The sequence below is a fragment of the Phocoena phocoena genome, chromosome 16 (assembly GCF_963924675.1).
Source record: "Phocoena phocoena chromosome 16, mPhoPho1.1, whole genome shotgun sequence".
Lineage (NCBI taxonomy): Eukaryota > Metazoa > Chordata > Mammalia > Artiodactyla > Phocoenidae > Phocoena > Phocoena phocoena.
The window spans coordinates 52,172,389-52,191,877 of record NC_089234.1 but is presented as its reverse complement, the minus strand read 5'-3'; the positions used below and the strand labels follow the sequence as shown (position 1 = coordinate 52,191,877).

The window sequence follows — 19,489 nt, the reverse complement described above, 5'->3', positions numbered from 1 at the left end:
CACGAACCCGTGTCCCCTGCATCGGCAGGCGGACTCTCAACCAGTGCGCCACCAGGGAAGCCCATAAATAAAAACTTTTAAGGAGTAATGCAGAAAAGTCTTAATTCTTGAGAGCCGTGCGATAGTAGAGTTGCAGGCCGTGTACTTGTGACATCATCGGGTCTAGTGATTGGTGGGGACATCCTTCACTTTATTTATCTAGTCTTTTTAGTAGTAAATGGGAAAAGTACAAACTGCCCTATGAGGAACATATTAATATTTGAAATTCTGTAGCCATATCCAGTCTCCAAACAAGCGCTAAGAAGTCAGCAAACTCTGGGTGTTATGAGTACGTTTGCCACCCCTGTCCCCTGTCTGGCACTTAGCGTGGACTGGATGCCTGACAGTCACGCATGCCTGGGAGTTCCTGGGAGGCAGCCATGTGCCTTATGATCTCTGAACTGAGTTCCTCCCGTTCACCCCAGGAACCAGTATGGTACTCGAGAGTCTCATAGGAGGAACCCAATGATGGCTTGTTAAATAAATAAATGATTGTAATTGTAGAGACACTGTAGAATTAGAGACATTGTAGAATTAGATATGTTGACGCTTAATAAATTATCTGTTGACTTACTTAGCAAAATGTAAATAAGGGAAAGAAGTGCTTGGTGCTCCGTACTGCAAGACCCATTACCATGCATTGTTCCTTTTTCTCATTCAGGTTTCATGGAACCTCATGAATTATACATTTTCATATATTCAATTGATTCAAAATGCCAATAAGCAGCAAAGTTTGAATGCAAACCCAGATTTCCAAAGGTACATTACAAACGTGAGATATTTAAGGCTAGGCACACTTAATTCCACATACTGAGGCCAAAGCACAGAGTTCCAGCGTGGTAGAAGGAGCCAAGCCTTTTCCCCTTTTGCTTGGGACAAACCCTACACTGTTACTAAGAAGATGAGCAGGGGTGCAGAGGATGAGACTTTTTAGGGGAGTGAAATATAACCTGATTGCATATCCCCAAGACCTGGAGGTCGTCAAAACGATAAATAACTTAGTGACTGAATGAATTCTAGGTTGTCTGGTTTGAACAACTGTGGCATTTTAGGGATTAACCCTGCATTATTGAGTCCCTGTGTTTTTGGGTAGCAATTATTCTGTCTTTTTTCTTTAGCTTTTTTTTTTTTTTTTAAGTTTGGACATGTTAAATTCAAGGGCCTTAAGTTTCCAAGGACTCAACTTTTAGTGCATTTCTGCTGACCCTTCATGTCTTCTTGGTCCTAATACTTTGGTTGCACATTTGCACTTCCTCTCCTCATTACCGCGTGTTCTAGGAAATTGTAGCTGTTCCATCTGATTTAGCATTTCTTTATCGTCTCTTGTGTGTCTAGCAATATGCTAGCTAAGGTGGGGTCTGGAGATGCAAGACAGCTTGAAGCCATAGGCCTGGTACTTGAACAAGTAGCACTACACTAGTCTTTTATGGTCCTTTAATATCATTTTCATAATTTTTGTTATCAGCCAGAGTGAGTGCTCCCTCAAGTCTCTTTGACAGTTTCTTTGGGAAACTTCTTTTGATTGACTTTTCTTTACATCCAGAATTATAGGCAAGATCCCAAGGGATGGAGGTGGTGGCGGGGTAGGGGTCGAGATTGAGGGCATTATGCTAAGTAAAATAAGTCAGACTGAGAAAGACAAATGCTGTATGATATCACTTTTATGCGGAATCCAAAAAATCCAAACTTAAAGAAACAGAGAGTAGAATGGTGGTTGAAATCTCCCCATCTCTGGAAGGATCCCAATTAAGCGCACAGTAGAAGTAACAACATGTTTCCTATGCAAAGGCAGCATTAAGGTAAGTCTAGTTCCCACCTGAAGCCACTCTCCAAGCCCTTCTTACACGGAAGGGGATGTGGAGCATCAAGCCACTGCTGCCCTCTCTTTGAATTCTTACGTTTTGTTTTTTTTTCTGCTTCTGCCGTGACACGACATAGCAAATGCATAAGCAGGGATTCAACCTAGGCCTGCAGTGCCCAGGTAGCTGCGGTGCCCATGCCTTCTTCATGACCCATACAGAGGAGGAAGTGCTTGGATTTCTGAACACTAACAAAGAGGATCCAAATAAGATCTAGATCTCGGGCTATTAGGGGGAAAAAAGAAGCTTTTAAATAAGTAAAGTGAGTGATGTTCATTTCTATGAAGGAATTTGGAGAATCATGTCAATGTTTAGACATGATTTCAAAGCCATAATAGCATGAAAAGGAAATGTGAGGGTAAAAGAAACCCCCAGTGTCAAGCACTGTCTTTGTTTTAGTTTTTGTACCCACCTGCCTTCTCCCAGTACCTATCTGACAGTTTCAGTGTGTGCTCAAACAATGGGTGTGGGGTGGATGGGTGAGAAGATGAATGGATTCCCAAAAAATATCGCTTCCTAATTGCTCTTGCAGTGACTCATAATAAAGTGACTAACAGCATTTGGCAAGGAGAGACTTGACTATACATACCTTGAAAGAGTCCGGGACTCAGAACAGGTGGAGCTGCAGAGGGCTGAAGGACATTCACTGTGGAGCTGGGCCTCTCTGGGTTTTATTTCTGCCTTTCTATTTATTAGCTGTGAAATCCTAAGCATATGGCATGAGCCCCCTGTGCTTCAGTTTCTCTTCTGCAAAATATTTATATCTGATTAATAGGTTTATTCCAAGCATTATTATCACATGTTGACCTCCAAGTTCTGTGTTATCGTCCGGTTTCAGCTGTTACAACTAAAAGAGCTAAAGACAAGTTTAGACTACGAGAAGGTCTGATATATAGCAGGGTACTTCATTAGTTGTATTGACTGTTAAAGTATTGCAGTGATTTTATTCTGGTTGGTAAATAGCCACTGCTCACATCCCCCTGAATAAATTCTCTCCATGACATCCAGGATGTCCCGCACCAGGGCTCCTAAACTTCCTCAGTATTAATCCAGAAACCATAGAGTTAAGATCTGGCCCCACTAGGTTACCTCCAGGACCCTGCTCTAGCTATGAACTGATTTATTCTGATTAGACTGGTCATTTCCATACTGCTTATTAAATATTTTAAATATCACCTCTCTGCATACTTGACAGGCAAGAAATTTGAAACTAGGAGAAAGTTCGTAAGTAAAGAAACATGTTTATCAAGAAACAAACTTTATTTTTCACCTGAAACCAATGAACATTAAACAAACCCCTGATTATTAGCAATCAGCCTCAGGTGCATTCACATAGGCATAGATATGTTTTTCATCATTTAGCTCCAAAAACATTATTATGATATGGAGTTACAAGGTGGTGTTAACTTATTATGCTTAAGGTATGTGTGTGCCTGTGATGTTGGTGTGATTATCACTTGTGTAACCATTATAATACTTATTCACTCTGAAAGCATGCATTAAGCATCTACTATCTGTCAGGCCCTGGGATAAATTATAAGGATTTAGAGATGACCTTGCCAGGTCCACAGGAACTCAGAGTCTGGTTTGGGAAAAGGGTGGAGAGTAGACATGTAGACATTTAAATTGCAATTCAGAATGATTATCCCTGTATTAGAAGGAGGAATGAAGTGTTATTGGAATTTCAAATACTTGTATCCTGAGGATCTGGAGAAGGCTTCAGTAGGAGCTCTCATTTCACGTAGGTTTTAAACAGTGAGAAATGTTTTGTCAGGCAGAGACCTATTGACCGTATAGGTCAAAGGAATAGGATATATAAAGTCACAAAGTCATAGAAGGCCTGAACTGTTCCAGTGTTATTGGAGCCCAAGAAACATGAGAAGAACGCCGGAAAGTGAAGTCCCAGGAAGCCTTTTGAGTTTGGCTTGTGTGGTGAATTGCAGGATTGAGAAGTGTTTGTTAATTTCGTACAATGAGGACAGGAGGGAATTTTAGGCAGCTGGGGCGTGCTATCAAGGTGGGCGTGTCACCTGTTGACTGCAGAAAACTCTCCCTGGAGCACAGGGAGGGCAGACGGGAGGCTCTTGCTACACATGCAAGGGTGTCTCACCCAGTGTATGTCACATAAAGCTGCTTCAGGGCAATAAAGATATCACAGAGAATCAACATATCCCAATTTGAAAAGCATTCGTACATGGAAAATCAAAAACCAATTAGAGGGTTGTTTAGGGAGGAGCATGGCATGGGAAGGAGAGCTGGCTAATTAAGGTCTAAATTGGCGTCTCATTTAAATTCCCTGCTGCACCTGACTTGGAAGAGAGGCTCAGACCAGAAGTCAGTTAGCTGAGGTTCTGTGCTAGAGAAGCTCAGAAGGCCTCTCCGATATAACCTCAACGTTCTCCTTTTTGGAAGCCAAGATTGGCTAGTCACCTACAGAGTCATGTTCTTTCTTGGGTTGACGGTACTGGAATTCCTCTGTACATGCTGATGCTGCCATGTAAGTAAAGGAACATCTGAAAAAGCAGGAAATGGTCCCGCTGGCAGCCAGACTGAGATGTTTCCAAGTGAGCAAACGTGATATTCCACCAAGCTACTCTGTGACTCTGTTTGGAACCAGACAGACACAACGCCGGTCTGCAGAGTGTCTAAGAATCCCCGTCTTCTGACCAATGTGAGTAAGTGACTGCTGTTTCTGTCCTCTTAAAGTCCTCTTATGGCCTGGATTTTTAAGCTACGCATTCACAGTAATGTGCCCCTGCTTTTTCTTAAAGGTTAACTCAGCCTATGGGGTAGTCGCCTCTCAGTTCAAACTCCCCAGCCAGGCTGTTTTATTGGAAGGAATTAAGTCTCTATGGGGATTTTAAACATCTCATTTCTAAGGAAAAGTCTCTAATTCAGGGTTGGTGTGGGGATATTCTCTGCTTGAAAGAATGAAAGACAAAGAAAGGAAAACGAAGGGAGTAGCGCCTTGACCTAAATGAGGGAAGCGCCCATGAGAAGAGCCCCTGTGCTTGGCGGTACAACCCAAGGGATTTTGTAGAGAATAACTATCTAATGGGAATTTATTTTTTGCTTTATGTTTCGCCATCTCCTAGTATGTGCTCTGGATGAAATCTGTAGATGACTGTGAGAGTGTGTGGGGTTCAGGGCGCCCCTCTTCAGAGAGGAGCATGTGCAAAGGCTTTAGGGGATGTGGAATGGGCCATTTGAACAACTGTAGCCAATGCACTGAAAATGGGGGGTGGGGTGGGACAGGTATTATGTACGAGACGAGGACAGAGGCAGGGGCTGGGAAGGATTTTGATTTTCTTCATAAGAGGCAGGGATAGCCACTAAATTTTCCAGAAGGAAATGAACCATCATTATGTGTTGTGTACACACTGTGCAAACTGATTGTAATGTGGATAATTCATTTTAGCCTGGCGAGCACGCATGTAGGCAGGCCTATAGTGAGTATTCCAGGTGAGTTAAGATGGAAAGAAGTGGTAGATTCCAGAGATACGTAGGAAGTAGAGTCACCCACTGATATCTCGTGATTCATGTGGAGGGGAGAAGGATGGCTTCTTGGTCTTCTGGCCTGCACAAGGGAATCAGTAGTGTGACATTCGCTGTGATTGAGAATCCTAAAGGAAGAATAGGTTTGTGGAGGAAGAGCAAGAGTTTCCTACAGGTTAATTTTTAGGTGCTTTTGGCATAACCATCAGGAAGAGAGAGGCAGGCAGATTGAGCTCAGGTGTAACTTTGAGAGTTATTGGCATGTAGATGATAGCAGACAGGCTCACTCGAAGCAGCTGGTCCTGAGTTCAGCGTGTCCGAGAATTACCTGGAGAGCTTGTTAAAGCCTCGTCCCTCCTCTTGCCTCCAGAGTTTCTGATGCAGCAGATCTGGGGTGGGGCTCATGAATTATCATTGCTCATGTACTCCTAGATAATGCTGATACTGCTGGTCTGAGGACCACACCTGTAGGAGCACTAGCCTAGGTAATAAGTAAAAGTGGAAAAAAAAAACAAAAAAAAAAGGTCTACGGGAAGCGGTCTAGTGGAACAAGTCAGACTTGGCGTTGGTTCGAGTCCAGAAGCTGCCAACTCGGAGCCATGTGACCTATGGCCAATGACATAAATCTCTAAGAATAAATTTCCTCTATTTGTAAAGTAAGGATAGTAAATAGTAGCATAAATTCATAGTGTTATTTGAAGACCAAAAAATAGCTAAAGGAAAATGCTTAGAGCCCTACTGAGTATATGTTAGGAGTTATTTAAAAACTGGTCCTTAAGTAATCTAGCTTTTAAATAGAAATTAGATGAGACAGGTGACAAAAACCAAAAAGAAAGGGGAAAATCAACGTTTTGTGACAGTGGGAGCCAGTGAAAGGTTTCTTATGAAGATGGGATTGACTAAGAGTATTAGATGCTTCTGAGAGTTCAAACAAGATGAGAAAAAAGAAAAATTTCAGGGCTTCCCTGGTGGCACAGTGGTTGAGAGTCCGCCTGCCGTTGCAGGGGAGACGGGTTCGTGCCCCGGTTCGGGAAGATCCCACATGCCGCAGAGCGGCTGGGCGCGTGAGCCATGGCCGCTGAGCCTGCACGTCCGGAGCCTGTGCTCCGCAGTGGGAGAGGCCACAGCAGTGAGAGGCCCGCGTACTGCAAAAAAAAAAAAAAAAAAAAAAAAAAAAGAAACATTTCAACATCCATTAGGTTTAGAGATTGCTAGTGACATAGACTGAACCGTTTCAGTAGAGTGATGTGGGGAGCAGAGATGGTGTTCCAGTGACAGCATCTGGTACTTTAACTGTTGTCACTGAAAGCAGTTTATATAGGTATGTGTATGTGTGCAGGCCGAAGGAAATATATTCAGCTTTAGGATAACTCTGCAGTTCCCCAATAAGTGCACTTCCATTGAACAAGCTATGTCCCATGCAGGTTTACTTAAGCTGGTTCAGTTTTTAAAAGCAAGATTTCAAACCGGGGGCTTCCCTGGTAGTGCAGTGGTTAAGAATCCGCCTGCCAATGCAGGAGACACGGGTTTGAGCCCTGGTCTGGGAAGATCCCACATGCCGCGGAGCAACTAAGACCGTGCACCGCAACTACTGAGCCTGCGCTCTAGAGCCCGCGAGACACAACTACTGAGTCTGCGTGCCACAGCTACTGAAGCCAGTGCGCCTAGAGCCCATGCTCTGCAACAAGAGAAGCCACCGCAATGAGAAGCCTGTGCACCGCAACAAAGAGTAGCCTGCGCTCGCCAAAACTAGAGAGAGCCCACACACAGCAACAAAGACCCAACAACAGCCAAAAATAAATAAATAAAATAATTAAAAAAAAAAAAAAAGATTTCCAACCGGAAGGTGGCCCAGGTATGTCACACAAGTTTGGTAAGGGTCCTTTCTACATTTGCTGCAAGAATTGATGGCTCTGGGATACCTCAGGAACTGTCAATTCTCACAGCAGTCCCATGACTCAGTTGAATTTTTAAATTCCTTGCCCAACACTCCCTGTTTCTTCCACACCAGCAAAGTGAACAATTGTCTGATCTTTGACGGGGAGAAAGCTATCTCTGCTTTTTGCCAGCTGAGAAATGGTTTTTCCCTTTCAAACACCACTGCATTCTTGCAATTTTCCTTCACCATTAAATATTTTATAACTCAGTCTTATGTCAGTGTACCTTCCTGGGTGCCTGATAAATGGCATATTCTATAGGGGATTTTAAGGTATGGAAGCAGGTTTCGTTTACACAGCACTCCACCCAGGGAAGACCCTGCTGGAGTCGACAACATTATTTATTTATTTGTTTGCTTAAAACAACACGAATTTATTAGCTTAAGACAAATTTATTATATTTTTAGAATTTTTTTTATTGGAGTATAATTGCTTCACAGTACTGTGTTAGTTTCTGTTGCACAACAAAGCGAATCAGCCATACGCATACATACGCCCCCATATCCCCTCCCTCTTGAGCCTCCCTCCCACCCTCCCTATCCCACCCCTCTAGGTCACTGCAAAGCACCGAGCCGATCTCCCTGTGCTATGCAGCTGCTTCCCACTAGCTATCTAGTTTACATATGGCCGTGTATATATGTCGAGGCTACTCTCACTTCGCCCTCCCACCCCATGTCCTCAAGTCCATTCTCTATGTCTGCCTCTTTGATTTCTGCCCTGCAACTAGGTTCATCAGTACCATTTTTTTTTTTTAGATTCCATATATATATGCATTAGCATACGGTATTTGTTTTTCTCTTTCTGACGTACTTCACTCTGTATGACAGACTCTGGGTCCATCCACCTCACTGCAAATAACTCAATTTCATTTCTTTTTATGGCTGAGTAATATTCCGTTGTATATATGTGCTACATCTTCTTTATCCATTCATCTGTCGATGGACACTTAGGTTGCTTCCATGTCCTCGCTATTGTAAATAGAGCTGCAATGAACATTGTGGAGCATGTCTCTTTTTGAATTACGGTTTTCTTAGGGTATATGCCCAGTTGTGGGATTGCTGGGTCATATGGTAGTTCTGTTTTTAGTTTTTAAAGGAACCTCCATACTGTTCTCCATAGTGGTTGTATCAGTTTACATTCCCACCAACAGTGCAGGAGGGTTCCGTTTTCACCACACCCTTTCCAGCATTTATTGTTACTAGATTTTTTTTTTTTTTTTTTTTGTGCGGTACGTGTGCCTCTCACTGCTCTGGCCTCTCCCGTTGCGGAGCACAGGTTCCGGACGTGCAGGCTCAGTGGCCATAGCCCACGGTCCCAGTTGCTCCGCGGCATGTGGGATCTTCCCGGACCGGGGCACGAACCCGTGTCCCCTGCATCGGCAGGCGGACTCCCAACCACTGTGCCACCAGGGAAGCCCTGTTTCTAGATTTTTTGATAATAGCTATTCTGAGGTGCGTGAGGTGATATGACATTGTAGTTTTGATTGGCATTTCTCAATAATTAGTGATGTTGAGCATCTTTTCATATGCCTCTGGCCATCTGTATGTCTTCCTTGGTGAAATGTCTATTTAGGTCTTCCACCCATTTTTTAACCTGAATTATTTGTTTTTTTGATGTTGAGCTCCATGAGCTGTTTGTATATTTTGGAGATTAATCCTTTGTTGTTTCATTTGCAAATATTTTCTCCCATTCTCAGGATTGTCTTTTCATCTTGTTTGTGGTTTCCTTTGCTGTGCAAAAGCTTTGAAGTTTAATTAAGTCCCATTTGTTTATTGTTGTTTATATTTTTGTTACTCAAGGCAGTGGGTCAAAAAAGATTGTTCTGTGGTTATGTCAAAGAGTGTTTTTCCTATGTTTTCCTCTAAGAGTTTTATAGTGTCTGGTCTTACAATTAAGTCTTTAATCCATTTGGAGTTTATTTTTGTGTATGATGTTATGTGGTGTTCTAATTTCATTCTTTTACATATAGCTGTCCAGTTTTCCCAGCACCACTTATTGAAGAGGCTGTCTTTTCTCCATTGTATGTTCTTGCCTCCTTTTTTGTAAATTAGATGCCCATATGTGTGTGGGTTTATCTCTGGGTATTCTGTCCTGTACCATTGACCTGTATTTCTGTTTTTGTGCTAGTACCATATTGTCTTGATTACTGTAGCTTTGTGGTACAGTTTGAAGTTGGGGGACCTGGTTTCTCCAACTCCATTTTTCTTAAGATAGCTTTGGCTATTCGGGGTTTTTTGTGTTTCCATACAAATTGCAAGACTTCTTGTTCTAATTCTGTGAAGAATGTCATTGGTAGTTTGATAGGGATTTCATTGAATCTGTAGATTGCTTTGGGTAGTATAGTCATTTTTCGCAATATTCTTCCAATCCAAGAACATGGTATATTTCTCCACCTGTTTATGTCATCTTTGATTTTTTCATCAGTGTTTTATAGTTTTCTGAGTACAAGTCTTTCACCTTCTTAGGCAGCTTTATTCTTAGATATTTTATTCTTTTTGTTGCAGTGGTAAATGGGAGTGTTTCCTTAATTTCTCTTTCTGATTTTTCGTTGTTGGTGTATAGGAATGCAAGAGATTTCTGTGCATTAATTTTGTATCCTACAACGTTACCAAATTCATTGATTAGTTCTAGCAGTTTTCTGGTTGCATCTTTAGGATTTTCTAAGTATAGTATCATGTCATTGGCAAACAGTGACAGTTTTACTTCTTCTTTTCCAATTTGTATTCCCTTTTATTTATTTTCTTCTCTGATTGCCGTGGCTAGGACTTCCAAAACTATGTTGAATAATAGTGCTGAGAGTGGACATCCTTGTCTTATTCCTGATCTTAGTGCAAATGCTTTCAGTTTTTCACCATTGATATGCTTGCTGTGGGTTTTTCACATATGGCCTTTATTATGTTGAGGTAAGTTCCCTCTATGCCCATTTTCTGGAGAGTTTTTATCATAAATGGGGGTTGAATTTTGTCAGAAGCTTTTTCTGCATCTATTGAGATGATCATATGTTTTTTTTTTCTTAATTTGTTAATGTGGTGTATCACATTGATTGATTTGCATATATTGAAGTATCCTTGCATCACTGGGATGAATCCCACTTGATCATGGGGTCTGATCCTTTTAATGTACTGTTGGATTCTGTTTGCTAGTATTTTGTTTAGGATTTTTGCATCTATGTTCATCAGTGATATGTCTATAATTTTCTTTTTTTATGATGTCTTTTTCTGGTTTTGGTATCAGGGTGATGGTGGCCTCATAGAATGAGTTTGGGAGTGTTCCTTCCTCTGAAAATTTTTGGAAGAGTTTGAGAAGGATCCGTGTTAGCTCTTCTCTAAATGTTTGATAGAATTCACCTGTGAAGCCGTCTGGGCCTGGACTTTTGTTCGTTGGAAGATTTTTAATTATGGTTTCAATTTCATTATTTGTGATAGGTCTGTTTATATTTTCTAATTCTTCCTGGTTCAGTCTTGGAAAATTATACCTTTCCAAGAATTTTCCATATCTTCGTGGTTGTCCATTTTATTGGCATATAGTTGTTTGTAGTAGTCTCTTATAATCCTTTGTATTTCTGCAGTATCAGTTGTGATTTCTCCTTTTTCATTTCTAATTTTATTGATTTGCATCCTCTCCCTTTTTTCTTGTTGAGTCTGGCTAAGTGTTTATCAATTTTGTTTATCTTAGAGAACCAGCTTTTACTTTTATTGATCTTTGCTATTGTTTTCTTCATTTCTATTTCTTTTATTTCTGCTCTTATCTTTATGATTTCTTTCCTTCTACTGACTTTGGGTTTTCTTCCTCTTTCCCTAGTTGTTTTAAGTGTAGGGTTAGATTGTTTGAGATTTTTCTTGTTTCTTGAGGTGAGATTGAGTTGCTGTTAACTTCCTTCTTAGAACTGCTTTGGCTGCATCCCATAGGTTTTGGGTTGTCGTATTTTCGTTGTCATTTGTTTCTATGTATTTTTTGATTTCCTCTTTGATTTCTTCAGTGATCTCTTGGTTGTTTTGTAGCACACTGTTTAGCCTCCATGTACTTGTGTTTTTTTACAGTTTTTTTTTCCTGTAATTGATTTACAGTCTCCGAGCATTGTGGTCAGAAAAGATGCTTGATATGATTTCAATTTTCTTAAATTTTCTGAGGCTTGACTTGTGACCCAAGATGTGATCTATCCTGGAGAATGTTCCATGTGCACTTGAGAAGAAAGTGTATTCTGCTGCTTTTGGGTGGAATGTTCTATAAATATCAATTAGATTTATCTGGTCTATTGTGTCATTTAAAGCTTGTGTTTCCTTATTTATTTTCTGTTTGGATGACCTGTCCATTGGTGTGAGTGGGGTGTTAAAGTTCCCTACTATTACTGTGTTACTGTCGATTTCACCTTTCATTGTTGTAGCATTTGCCTTATGTATTGAGGTGCTCCTATGTTGGGTGCATAAACATTTATAATTGTTATATCTTCTTCTTGGATTGATCCTTTGATCATTATGTAGTGTCCCTCCTTATTTCTTGTAACAGTCTTTATTTTAAAGTCTGTTTTATCTGATATGAGTATTGCTACTCCAGCTTTCTTTTGATTTCCATTTGCATGAAATATCTTTTTCCATCACTTCACTTTCAGTCTGTATGTGTCCCTTGGTCTGAAGTGGGTCTCTTGTAGCCAGCATACATACGGGTCTTGTTTTTGTATCCATTCAGCCAGTCTGTGTCTTTTGGTTGGGACATTTAATCCATTTTCATTGAAGATTATTATTGATATGTATGTTCCTAATCCCATTTTCTTAATTGTTTTGGGTTTGTTTTTGTGGGTCTTCTTCTCTTGTGTTTCCCATTTAGAGAAGTTTCTTTAGCATTTGTTGTAAAGCTGGTTTGGTGGTGCTGAATTCTCTTAGCTTTTGCTTGTCTGAAAATCTTTTGATTTCTCCATCGAATCTGAATGAGATCCTTGCTGTGTAGAGTAATCTTGGTTGTAGGTTTTTATCTTTCATCACTTTAAGTATATCCTGCCAGTCCTTCTGGCCTGCAGAGTTTCCATTGAAATATCAGCTGATAACCTTATGGGTATTCCTTTCTATGTTATATATTTTTTCCCTTGCTGCTTTTAATATTTTTTCTTTGAATTTAATTTTTGTTAGTTTGATTAATATGTGTCTTGGTTTTTCCTAGGGTTTATCCTGTATGGGACTCTTTCTGCTTCCTGGACTTGGGTGACTATTTCCTTTCTCATGTTAGGGATGTTTTCAACTATAATCTCTTCAAATATTTTTCAGACCCTTTCTTTTCCTCTTCTTCTTCTGGGACCCCTATAATTTGAATGTTGCTGCATTTAGTGTTGTGTCCCACTAGTCTCTGAGATCGTCTTCAATTTTTTTCATTCTTTATTCTGCTCCTTGGCAGTTATTTCCACCATTTTGTCTTCCAGCTCACTTATTCATACTTCTGCCTCAGTTATTCTGTTATTGATTCCTTTTAGTGTATCTTTCATTTCAGTTACTGTGTTGTTCATCTCTGTTTGTTTGTTCTTTAGTTCTTCTAGATCTTTGTTAAACATTTCTTGTATTTTCTGAAGCCGTGCTTCCATTCTATTTTTGAAATTATGGATCATCTTTACTATCATTACTCTGAATTCTTTTTCAGGTAGATTGCCTATTTTCTCTTCTTTATTTGGTCTTGTAGATTTTTACCTTGCTCCTTCATCTGTGACATATTTTTTTGCTGTCTCTTTTTTTTTTTTTTTTTTTTTTTTTAATGAGTGGGATTGTATTCCTGTCTTACTGGTTGTTTGGCCTTAGGCTTCCAACACTGGAGTTTGTAAGCTATTGGGTAGGGCTGGGTCTTGGTGCTGAGATGAGGACCTCTGTGAAACCTCAGTCCAGTGAATATTCCTTGGGGTCTGAGGTTTCCTGTTAGTCCAGTGGTTTGGCCTCAGAGCTCCCACCCCAGTAGCTTTAGCTGGACACTGGGCTTGAGAACCAAGATCCTGCAAGCTGTGTGGGGCAGAAAAAAAAAAAAGAACAGTAAGTTAAAAAAAAAAATTAGACTAGGAAACTAACAGATATGTTAGAAAGAATATAAAAATAAAAATATAGATGAATCAACATCTGGAAGGTACATAAGTACCACAATAGTAAAAAAGAGGAGGAGGGAAAAGAAGAAAAAGGGGGGCGGGGAGAAAGGCCTTTGCTTTGGGAGGCAGGGCCTAAATAAGGGTGAGGTTTGGGCTGTGGGCAGGGCCAATGCTCAGGACCCACTGGGTTGTAAAAGGCCCTGGGGGTTGTGGGGTGGTGAGGCTTAGGCTCAAGGGACAGAAGGGAGCCAGGCGTGCCCCTCACTCCTCGTCTCAGAGGGCAGGGGACCTCACCTGGGGTCCCAGCAGGCTCCCCAGACCCGAGTGGGCTGGGCAGTTGCCCTCTGCTCCTCTCCCACTCCTCCCATAGGGCTCCTCTCACCTGCCTCTCCTGATCTCCCCAGCCTCCCTCCTATGCTCCAAGGACCCATGCGGCATGGATGGGGCTTTGGGGGGCGGGCAGGTACCGGCTTGGGAGCTCAGCAGGCTCCCTGTGCCCGAGTGGGCCAGGCGATCGTCCTCTGCTTCTCTCTTGCTTTTCCCAGAGAGTCCCTCCTGCCTGCCTCTCCTGATCTCCCCAGCCTCAGGGGTGCCGATCCTGTCTGGCCTCCACTTCTCCTCCCACCTCAGTCCCCCTACATCCTACCGGTTCATTTTGGGGTTCCTCCCGTCTCCTTCGGCGTGAGAGTCCCCCACCAGCAGCTGGCAGGCGCCCTACTTGTGGGAAGATGCTAACTCCACATCTTCCCACACAGCCATCTCGACTCTGCCTCAACAACCATATTTAAATGGCTTCTAGCCTGTAAAGGTATTTTGCTAATCCTAAAAGCTTGCATCACCAGATTCTTAACTTAGAGAATTGTCATGTCACGAACTCAGTGGGGGAAGGAAAAAACTGCTTCAGGAATCTGACATTTGCAAGTCAGGCATGTGAAGATGGATTTAGGGTCTAAGCTGTGCCTCACCTTTCCTTCCTTAGGTGTTTCTGCTCTTCCTATCTAGAATTCATTTTCCTCTGCCAATTAAATCATGCCCATTCAAGATGTAACTCCAATACCAACCGTTTGGGAAGCCTTTAGAGATAACTATAGCGTGAATTAAGCTCTCCCTGTCTTTGATTATCTACTGCAATTATTATCTGTAATAGCCCATTTAGCACTCTTGTTCCTACAACAAAATCGGTGTTCCCACAGTGTGCGGTGTTGTGCTGGCAACAGAGGAAACCTCCATAAGTAACATTCAGGTTCAAGTCAGTACTTAAGGGGGAAAACCAGTCATTGTTTTAATTCATTAATAAATTAACTTTCACTGCAAAATCTGCAGGGATTTCTGTCTTCCAGCCTTACATTTTCTTCCCGTTTTGCCTTTAATGAATTAAGCACCACTAGTTCCCACTGTGTGTCTAATTACTGTACCGATTGCTCACTATATATGCTACATGACGTGGAAAAAATACAGAACTTAAAAGCAAAGGCCTCTCCCTGACCTCCCTGGGGAGAGACCAAAACCCATAAAAATACAAGAAAACACATTAAACTACATATAACAAGTGCCAGATGAGCGGTCTGGATAACTGCACAGCCTTTGTGGTCCCAAGTTGAATGGGCACTGTTCCTCAAGCCAGCAACTGCACTTCCTTGTCCTGAGACCTTGACCTTTGCTCATGGTGCTTGGAATCCCTATCCCAAGCACTATCTCTGTTCATCTTAAGCCTAACATTCCTTTATCCTTCATGCCATCTCTTTCTGAATACTTTCCCTAGTTATTGTTTTTTTCTCCTCCCTTTGCCTCCATTTTGTGGAGTTGATTTTCTGCTCTTATAAAATTCTAAGCACTTTACCTAAAATTGCTTTTGGAACTCATCTCATGTCCTAACTTATAAACATTGATTCATACAGAGTTTTTCTTTTATGCTGATAAAATGTGCACACTTGACTATACAGAACATTTAGAAAAACACTCATGTCATAAAAAGATCGTTCTTCTATAAACATCTATTGTGTGCACCTCTGTGTCAGGCTGTCTGTAAGACTGGATCAGCGATGTGAAGACCTGCTCCACCCCCACAAGCTCATGGTCCAGTAAGATGGTTTATCCTGTATGGGACTCTTTCTGCTTCCTGGACTTGGGTGACTATTTCCTTTAAAAACTATTTCGTTTTTAATATTAAAACGACTATATGAGCTGATGTGGTGGGAGAGTGATGCCTGATAAGGAGGTACTGTGGAGTAAGGGAGAGCCTTGGAAAATAAATGAGAATTCATGGGAATATTTGGCCCCTTCTAGTTTACTTACTTGGACCTTTATCCATGTAATTGTTTGAAGAGAACAGGGAGCTCTATAACGATTTTATTTACCAGATATCATTCCTAGAAACAGAAGGTGCCCCTTGAATTTTAAAACCATGACAAAAGAGTACCATATACCGTAGCCACCTTAGTGTATTAGACTATCTTAAAAGTAGATGCAGTTTTAAAACATAAGCACTGGGTTCTGAATATGTTGGATAAGTTTATAGATGAGAGTTGTATGTCTGATTATTAAGGTACCCCAAGGATATTTAGGGCCATAAGTTTTATAGTTTGGAGTTAGATCTTATCTGTTAGCTCGTTCTCACAAATGTCCCATGTTTCCCCTTCAGAACAAAGCACTCAGCTGGATATATTAGGCCATACTGTGTCACCTTAGGGCACAGAAAGAAAATCAGGATTATACCTTATTTATTTTTATCTCATTTTTACTTATGCTCTATTTTATATGTTTGCAATATATTGTATATGTTAAACGTTAAATGTATACATTCATGTACTTATAAGCAGATCTGTAAATATTGCAGGCTGTTATCCAAAATTATTACCATCTCTTTGGACTGTGTTTGGTTGTAAGTAATAGAAAGGCTAACAGTGACTTAGACACAGTATACTTACGATTTACCTTACAAAAGTGTGTAGGTGGTCTTAGGGTTAGTATAGCAGCCTAGTGATTTCATTAAGGAATTTTTCTATCTTTCCACTTACATATTTGGCATGATGCCTTACAAGTGTAAAATTTCACCTCATGGTGAATTTTATTTACCTTTCCCAACACCTCTGTGATTTTAGGTGAGTAGTGCTCTATGGGTACTATATAGTGAAATGCATGGGTAAATTCTTAAGATTTCAAATTTATTAATAACTGCATTTTATTTATCTATAGAAGAATCAAGACTAGTATTCTGTTGTGTACTAAATCAAGTTACTTAAAATATTTAATAAGGATGTTCTCTTAGAATTTAGTCAAGCCATTTTGAGGGGTAAGCATGTGTATCTTAAATCAATTTTGGGATTCTCTAAGCTATGGAAATAGAAAACGTGAGGGTACTCCCCCACCTTGGGCCTTTGCAGAGGCGTTTTACTTGGTTCTGATCCTGTGTATTGTGCTGATGGATGGTAAAGCGACGGAGAAAGTGGTTGGTAGAATAGGGCGGTAACCACCAGAGACAGTTGTCAGATGGAAACTAATTGATTGTGATTGCTTTGCCATTGTATTACTCTTGGAGTCTGTAGCTTGTTAAAACCACTGATTATAAACTAAGGATGTCCCTTTTTATGCTGTAGTTTATGTTAATGAAAAGCTGTTCTTAGAGGAATGATCAGTGAATATCAATAAATGGATAATAAGAAACTAAAGGAAAACTTAACTGATCATGAATTAATATACTTCAGCGGTCAGAGGAGTAGTCAACTGTGTGGTGGTTCATATTGAATTTTTGGCTGAGAGCTCTTGAATTTTAAGTATTTCCCATAGAAAGAGAGATTGAGTCTGTGTAACTATTTATCACATACTGTCTTGAATAACAAACCTTCCCTGTAGAGGAGATCTTCTGGAAAACAAACAAACAAACAACAAATGTGTCTGTTTTGCAGAGCCTTTATTTCATGCCAAAGTATTAACAGGCAAACATTTTGAAGTAGAAAAAAATGAGTTCCCATTGTGTGATCAAGAAAGAGAAGGTTAGAAGTGGATTTTTCAATGCTCACAGTATATGAATAGCATATGAGTAGGGTCTGTGTGAATCTGAAGGCAATGTGATTATTTTGCAATATTTATCAATATTAAAACGACTATACTAAAATGATAACATTAATGTGAAAGTTATGTCTAACTTTTTATTGTAAGATATACATTAACTTTTAGATGTTTATAATGATATCTTTAATGATCATATCTTTCATCAATGGTGTTTAAACTTTAGTGATGTTAGAGTTATCATATTTTTTTTTAATTGGGGCATAGTTGTTTTACAATGTTGTGTTAGTTTCTACTGTACAGTGGAGTTCCCTGTGCTCTACAGCAGGTTCTTATTAGTTATCTATTTTATACATATTAGTGTATATATGTCAATCCCGGTCTCCCAATTCATCCCACCCCCACCCCCTGCTTCCCCCCCCCCCCCCCACCGCTTGAGTTATCAGATTTATTGAAGACCTTTTTACTGAGCACCAATTCTGATGAAGGCTCAACCTCTGACCTCAAGGAACTTACAGACTAAAACAGATAAAGGTGTAAACAAATGGTTACTTGCAGCATTGAATACAGGGATGCAAGCAATAAAAGGTTCTGGGGGACACAAGGGGAAGATGACATAAGCTCTGAAGCATTGCTGGATGTTATCCAGCAAAGAAAAAGATGGTCCAGGAAGAAGGAATATGATAGTTCCTGGTATTGGGGAAATAGGATAATAGTTGGAAATGAAGTTGTGTGTTTTAGGATGCACCTGGTCTATGTTTTTCTTTGCTCTACTTAGGAATTTGGAGTTCTTCCTATGGGAAAGGGGCCCATTGAGGCTTTTTAGGTTTGGGGAGAACATGAGTGAATTTTCTTTCTGGATAATCACTCTCCCCTCCATTCGGATGGTGGGTAGGAAGAGCCTCATTGTGACCTCCATTTAGTAAACTGGTACAATGGCCCATGCCGTTGAACGTTATTATTAATCTATATCTGTGTAAAGGAAATAAAAAGAGCTTACATGCTGAGTCATGTATCCATCTCTGGCTTTTTAAATATATTTTTCTTGAATAGTGCAATGAAACTGGTACTAATATTTTAGTTGCTTAAAACTCTGAAAGAAGAATGTCTACATGTTATAACAGACTTTTCATCCAGTAGAGCGCATCTGCTTATACTTATTATTAGTTTCATACTTCGGAAGCTGATATGGATATATAACTTAATTCAAAAAAGTAAGTGATTATGATTTAAAAAACACATGTTTAAGAGAATGCTAAAAAATGACAATAATTCAGTCGTGTTAAATATTTACCAGAATCATTCCTCACATTTGAGATTCTGTTTCAGAATTTGGAACATTTGCATTTTAATTACATAATAAAAGGAAAAAGTGCAAGAATAATTGGCTTAGCTACTAGCGAATTAACAGCTATAACTTAAAAAAGATAAAAAAAACAGACACACACACAGAAACTGACATTGGTTTCCACAGAAGAGTTACAGTATATGTACGTCGATGAGATACTTAATGGCGTTTGACAACAGTTAAGGAAAGAGAATGTTGTTTCAATCCTAATACAACATGTTGCTTAACACTGAAATGAATGAAAGTGAATTTGAGATATTTGACTGTAGGGTCATTCAGCTTTTACTGGTAATGTGTCCTCTGATGGGACCTGTCTAGAGTGATTCCAGTTGTTAAAATCTTGTGGAGAAATAAGACAGTTGGATCCAGTAGTTATCTTAGTCCTAGCTGCTATAACAGAATACCATGGACTGGGTGGCTTAAAAACAGCAGAAATTTATTTCTCCCAGTTCTGGGTGCTGGGAAGCCTAAGATCAAGTTGCCTGTGGATTCAGTGTCTGGTTAGGACTTCCTAGTTCATAGAGGGCTATTTTCTCGCTGTGTCTTCATACGACTGGAATGGGCGAGGGAGCTCTCTGGGGTCTCTTTTATAAGGGTATTAATCCCACTCATGACCCAAAGGCCCCACCTCCTAATACCATCACATTGGGGGTTAGGTTTCAATCTATGAATTCTGGGGGGACACAAACATTCAGTCTATAAAACGGTCAGATCCAGTTGTGTTTTTTCAGTACAGTGAAGGTTCCAT

General features: G+C 40.3%; 1 protein-coding gene across 4 annotated transcripts in view; it reads left to right on the top strand.

Annotated features, from left to right (window-relative positions):
* The window catches only part of NRG3 (neuregulin 3), a 1,054,732-nt gene that overhangs the window by 467,765 nt on the left and 567,478 nt on the right, over positions 1-19,489 (top strand). The window lies entirely within an intron of this gene.